This window comes from Chrysochloris asiatica, unplaced genomic scaffold (genome assembly GCF_000296735.1).
Source record: "Chrysochloris asiatica unplaced genomic scaffold, ChrAsi1.0 scaffold00043, whole genome shotgun sequence".
Taxonomy (NCBI): Eukaryota; Metazoa; Chordata; class Mammalia; order Afrosoricida; family Chrysochloridae; genus Chrysochloris; species Chrysochloris asiatica.
This window is the reverse complement of record NW_006408561.1, coordinates 5,785,576-5,792,364: the sequence shown is the minus strand read 5'-3', so window position 1 is coordinate 5,792,364 and position 6,789 is coordinate 5,785,576. Positions and strand designations below refer to the sequence as shown.

The 6,789-nt window shown below is 39.3% G+C and overlaps 1 pseudogene; it reads left to right on the top strand.

Annotated features, from left to right (window-relative positions):
* Window positions 1-5,179: 5,179 nt before the first annotated feature.
* LOC102827503 lies at window positions 5,180-6,618 on the top strand (annotated as a pseudogene).
* The last annotated feature ends 171 nt before the right edge of the window (window positions 6,619-6,789 follow it).

Below are 6,789 nucleotides of genomic sequence, written 5' to 3'. Positions count from 1 at the left end.
CAATCTTTGCATTCCAATCACCAGTAATGATCAATACATCTTGATTGCTAGTTTGGTCAATTTCAGATTAAAGAATTGATAGAATTCTTATATTTCATCCTCACTGGCTTTAGTGGTTGGTGTGTAAATTTAAATAATAGTGGTATTAACTGGGCTTCCCTGAAGGTGCATGGATATTATCCTATCACAGACAGTATTGTACCTCATGACTGATCTGGATATGTTCTTTTTGATGATGAATGCAACACCACTCCTCTTCAATTTGTCAATAATGGCATAGTAAACCATGTGGTCATCAGATTCAAAATGGCCAATACCAGTTCATTTCAGCTCAATAATGCCTAAGGTATCAAAGTTTATGCATTCCATTTCATTTTTGACAACTTCCAATTTTCCGAGATTCATACTTTATATAATCCATGCTCCCTGGATGTTTACAGCCGTTTCTCTTCATTTTGAGTTGTGCCCCATCAACAAATGAAGGTCCCAAGGGCTTTTTTCCCCCGGGCTTTACTCCATTCGTGTTATCATGGTCAACTCTATTGAGGAGGCAGCTCTTCTCCAGTCAACCTGAGAGGCTCATTTTCCGGCACTATATCTCACAGTGTTTCTCTGCTATTCATAAGGTTTTCAGTGACTAAATATTTGGAAGTAATTCTTCACTCTTCCAACTCATAGCAACCCTGTATAAGGTTTCCAAAGAGTGGCTGATGGGTTTGAACCACCAACATTGTGGTTAGCAGTCCAGTGCTCATTCTATTGTTCCATACCAGGACTCCTAATATTGGTATGTACTTGTTATTAAGTACCTTTGAGTTGATTCTGACTTGTGGTAACCCTGAACAGGGTTTCCAAGGAGGGAATGGTGAGCTTGAACCACCAATCTTGTGATTCAAATTGACCTTGTGGTCCCGTACTTTATCCTTCAACACTACACCAGGACTCCAATCTTGGTATATTAATATGTAAATTCACCTCTGCTCTCAGTTTCTTGCACTGTGATGACCTGAGTGTTGCTATGATACTGGAAGCTAAGCCATGAAGATTTCAAATACAGTAGAGTCACCGCTGGAGGACATGTTTCAGCAGAACTGACAAATAGGAAGAAAGGTCCAGTAATTCTGAAAAATAGCCAATGAAAACTTTATGGATCACAATAGAGCACTGCCTGCTATGCTTACTTCAGACATATTACCATAAGAATCAATCACTAGAAGAAGACATCATATTTGATGAAGTAGATGATCAACAGGGAGTTGAAGATGCTCAGTGGGCTAGATTGTCACAACAGACATAACAGTGGCCTTGAATCTGTTGGCGTATTGAATACGTGAGAATAACTTGAAACCAGACAATATTTTGCTCTGTTGTACCTAAGGTCACCAAGAGTAATTGACTAGACATTAACTAACATCCACAACAATACACCAACAGGTAAAACATAACAAGCAAACAAAAGAGAGAGCCCAGGAATAAATGTCAATGTTCTTGTTGTTGCTAAGTGCTGTGGAGTCAGTTCCAATTCATAGCAACCCTGTACAGGGTTTCAAAGGAGCACCTGGTTGGTTTGAACAGCTGACCTTGTGGATCATAGTCCAGTGCTGATCCTATAGCACCACACTAGGAGTCCTAAATCCCAATTTCCTCTACTGACACAGGTACATATATATACTACCATATAAGTGCTAATGTTGTTGTTGTTGTTAAGTGCCGTTGAGTCGGTTCCGACCCATAGCGACCCTGTACAGGGTTTCCAAGGGTGTAAAACTTTACGGGAGTAGAAAGCCTCATCTTTCTCCCGTGGAGTGGCTGGTAGTTTCGAACCGCTGACCTTAAGGTTCGCAGCCCGATTCGTAACCACTATGCTACCAGAGCTCCTTATAAGTGCTAATAGTAGCATACATATGAACTTGTGTGTATGTATGTATATTTAGATAAAAAGATAGGTAAGTAGGTCATTTAGTCCATCAGTCAATAGACAGGCATGTAAACAATTTTAAATATAAAAAGAGTAGCATTTCATTTAGTGAGAGAATAGATTTCAACAAATAATTATCAAGATCAAGATGGCAGACTAGACAAAAAGGTAGTACTGAGACTCTGAAACAAGGATAAAGAAAACTGAATGAGACAGATTGATTCAAAGGAGGGTTCTGGAAGTCTGAGCTTCAGATAAAGGGATAAATAAGTGGATTTAGTGCTTACTGGGAGACAGAGTTGAACAGATACAGCAAAAAAAAGGAGGTGACTTCTGCATTGGGGTGGTTTACGGGATGAGCCTTAGGCATTTTTGAAAGTGTGTGAGCAGATTAAGAGACAAGAAAACATTCAGATTGCAGAAGCCTGCGTGTGACTCACAGAGATAAAAGTGCATCTCTCTCTCTCTCTCTCTCTCTCTCTCTCTTTATCATTGCTACTTTGCACACCCGTAGTGACCAGAGGTAAGACCTCTATGTGCACAGAACCATGTGGACCCATGGATGTGTGCACAATTGAAGGGGGAGGAGACAGCAGCAATAGCCTTACTGTGGCAAGTACTGCTCCAAATCTGCAATGTTGGCCCTGGTCAACCCTGTGATATCTCTCATAAGAAGTAGCTAAGCGAATGTGTCTGGTAGAAAAAGAGGGAAAGCAAAAGAAAAACTGGTTATAAGTCAGAGAGGCACAGTGATATCATTCTGAAATTTCTTAAGTGACTATGAAGGCAAGAGGACAGTAGGTGGCACAGAAGCATTCTGCTTAGTTTTGGGCTGTTGTGTGATGGACTTGGTTTTGTTTTTTGCTTTCCATCTCCCTTGTGGGAGTGTCTTCTCTTTGTACCTCACTTGACAGGAGACAGAAACTGAAGCCATACAATCCAACCATAGCTATACTATTTGCAACCTCATCAATTGGGCTAGAGTCAATACCAGCTGTTCTCCATCAGATCAACACCAACCACCAACATCAGCTAAATTCACCCTGAGCTAACCTACACAAACAGCAAAGAGAATGGTGCATGAGCTCATGTCTTGATCACACAAACCATAAGATAGTTGGTGAGTGCCTAAGAATTTATGAACATATATGCATCAACTTAATACAAATACTACACACAATGCCTCAAAAGCAACAACAATCTCTGTTCAAATGAAAAAGACAAGACAAAGTAGCTCAAACAAAAGACCAAAATGTAAAGCTAGGAAATGTTTTTGAGGAAAAAGAGGTACTGGAACTGGAAAAGAGTTAAGGAGAATACAATTTGGATACCTTCAAATTATTGACAGAAAGGTCAAGGAAAACAAGGAAGAGTTCAGAAATGTGCTATAAGAACAAGCAAACAAAATAGGTAAAGGATTGGAAACGGCAAAACCTGCAAACAGAAATCCAGAAAATTAATACTAACATATCAGACATGAACGATACACTAAAAGGGCAAAGACGTAGATTTGGATCAACAGAAGCCAGAATTAGTGAATCAGAAGATAAATTACTCAATACTATTAAGCTATAAGAACAGACAGAAAAAACAGAATGAAAAAAAATCCAAAGAAATCCTTCATTATATGGGTGGAGTTAAGCTTTTGGGACCTTCATTTGCCTGTGTGGCATAATTCAAAATGGGAAGAAATGGTTACTTAATCCAGTAGTCAGAACATGGAATGTTTGAAACCTGAATCTAGGAAAATTGGACGTTGTCAAAAGTGAAACGTAATGTATAAAGGTTGATGTCCTAGGCATTACTGAGCTGAAATGTACTGGTGTTGACCATTTTGAATCTGACAAGCATAAGGTTTACTATGCCAGGAACCACAAGTTCAAGAGGAGTAGATTCACATTAATCATTAAAAAGAAGATTTCAAGATCTATCTTGAAGTATAATACTATCTGTGTTAGGACAGTATCCACAGACCTACAAGAAAGACCAGTTAATACCACTATTCATATTTTCTTACTAACCACTAAAACCAATGATGATGAAATTGAAGAATTCACCCAGCTTCTTCAGTCTGAAACTGATCAAGCATGCAATTAAGATGTATTGATAATTACTAGTAATGAAAATGAGAAATTTGGGATCAAAGAGGAAGAATCCAGAGTTGGAAAATATGACCTTGCTTTCTAGGAAATTGGAAGTTGCCAAAAATTAAATGGAATACATAAACATCATTTATATTCTAGATTTCATAAGGTCACAGATGAAGAATTCTTAGGCATTAGTGAGTTGAAATGAACTGATGTTGACTATTTAAAATAAGACAATCATATGGCGTATGATTTACTATGCCAAGAATGACAAATTAAAAAGGAATGATGTCTAATTTTAAAAGAACATTTCAAGATCTATGTTGAAGAACAATGCTGTCCATATGCCAGTGAGGAAGACAAGTTAATATCACTATTATTGAAATTTAAGCACCAACCATGAAAACTAGGGGGCAAAATATTGAATGTTGTGAAAAGCATTAAAAGAAAATGGGAGAAATACACAGAGTCACTGTACCAAAAAGAAATGGTTGATGTTCAGACATTTCAAGAGGTAGCATATGATCAAGAATCTATGGTACTGAAGGAAGAAGTCCAAAATGCAATGAAAGCATTGGCAAAGAAGAACAAACAATCAAATCTGTGTTGGAATAAGTAAAACCAGAATGCTTCTGAGAAAGAAGGATGGAGAGACTTTGTCTCTCATACTTTGGACATACCATCAGGAAAGACCATTCCCTAGAGAAGGACATCATACTTGGTAAAGTGGGGGGTCAGCAAAAAAGACAGTCAATGAGATGGATTGACATTGTGGCAGCAGCAGTGGACTCTAGCTTAACAACAATTTTAAGTATGGCACACAACCTTATGATTTGGAATATTCTGTTGTACAAACTAAAGACATGTGTCTTTAGTACGTACAACAGTTTGTACAGTTTGTACTAAAGATCATTCATCAAGAACTTGGTTACACAATATTATGCTTAAAAGATTATGGCTGTGACTGGGGACGGCTGTGGTAGCCGCAAGCCGCTTGAATGGCCACTGCCACAGCCACCTCCGGAGGAACCCGGTTGAGGAGACAAAGGAGGTGTCGCTGGCCCCAGTCTTTGCTTTGATCCTCAGTGGACATTCAAGGAGGACCACAGGTTCGAAGGTTGTGGCTGCTACATGTGTGCTTTATAAGCAATAGTGTGAGGAAGCTTCAAGTGGGATGGCAGGACGGCCTCATCCTTATGACAGTAACTCCAGTGATCCAGAGAATTGGGATCGGAAATTGCATAGTAGACCTCGTAAACTTTGTAAACATTCAAGGGTGTTTATTGACAACTCATAAACTTCACATATTAAAGTACTCCTTCACGTGTTGCTAAAGGAGGAGTTGTCCACACCAAAATGAGCCTTCATGGTGCTAGTGGGGGACCTGAGAGATCAAGAGACAGACCAAGGTCAAGCGACCGATCACGAGATTCATCTCATGAAAGAACAGAGTCTCAGCTCACTCCTTGTATTAGAAATGTTACTTCTCCGACACGACAGCATCATGTTGAACGAGAAAAAGATCATAGTTCCTCACGTCCAAGCAGTCCTCGTCCTCAAAAAGTATTCCCAAATCAGCAGCAAAAACAGTAGTCAGTTCAGTTCCGATGGTAGCTGTAAGATATCTGGGGAGATGACATTTGTTTATGAAAATGCAAAAGAAGGAGCTCAGAATGTAAGAACATCAGAATGAGTGACACTAATAATGGACAATAGTAGATTTGTTGTAGACTCCTCCATTTTTACTGCACAGACAAATCCAATGTTGGGCAGGATGTTTGGGTCTGGCAGAGAGCATAACTTTACACGTCCCAATGAGAAGGGAGAGTATGAATTGACAGAGGGAATTGGCTCTACTGTGTTTTGAGCTATTCTGGATTACTATAATACAGGAATAATCCGTTCTCCTGATGGTATATCAGTTCCTGAACTGAGAGAAGCATGTGACTATCTTTGTATCTCTTTTGAATATAGTACTATTAAATGTAGAGATCTCAGTGCCCTAATGCATGAGTTATCAAATGATGGTGCTCGTAGACAATTTGAATTTTATCTGGAAGAAATGATTCTCCCTCTTATGGTAGCTAGTGCCCAGAGTGGGGAATGAGAATGCCACATAGTGGTGCTTACTGATGATGATGTAATTGATAGGGATGAAGAGTATCCACCACAGATGGGAGAAGAGTATTCACAAATTATTTATAGCACAAAATTGTATAGATTTTTCAAGTACATTGAAACAGATGTGGCCAATCAGTTTTGAAAGAGAAAGGTCTTAAGAAGATTAGATTGGGAATAGAAGGATATCCTATCTATAAGGAAAAAGTAAAGAAAAGGCCTGGGGGTTGGCCAGAAGTGATTTACAACTATGTCCAAAGACCTTTTATTCAAATGTCCTGGGAGAAGGAAGAAGGAAAAAGTCGGCATGTAGACTTTCAATGTGTAAAGAGCAAATCTATTACCAACCTAGCAGCAGCTGCCGCAGACATTCCCCAGGACCAGCCAGGAGTCATGCACCCAACTCCACAAGTGGATGAGATGGATATTCTCCCTCTCCATCCCCCTTCTGGCAACAATAACCTCGATCCTGATGGACAAAATCCAGTGCTGTGAGGCTGATGTTCTTTGAAACTATAGCATGCTACTCTTCAGTGACATGTACTCTCCTTATTCTGCACTGCAAGACCACTCTTCTTCATTGTGAGATGCACATAACAATGTTTAGGATACTGCAGTGTAGGCTTTTTTAAAGACCAAAGGTAGCTGGATGGTTTTTTAAAATGA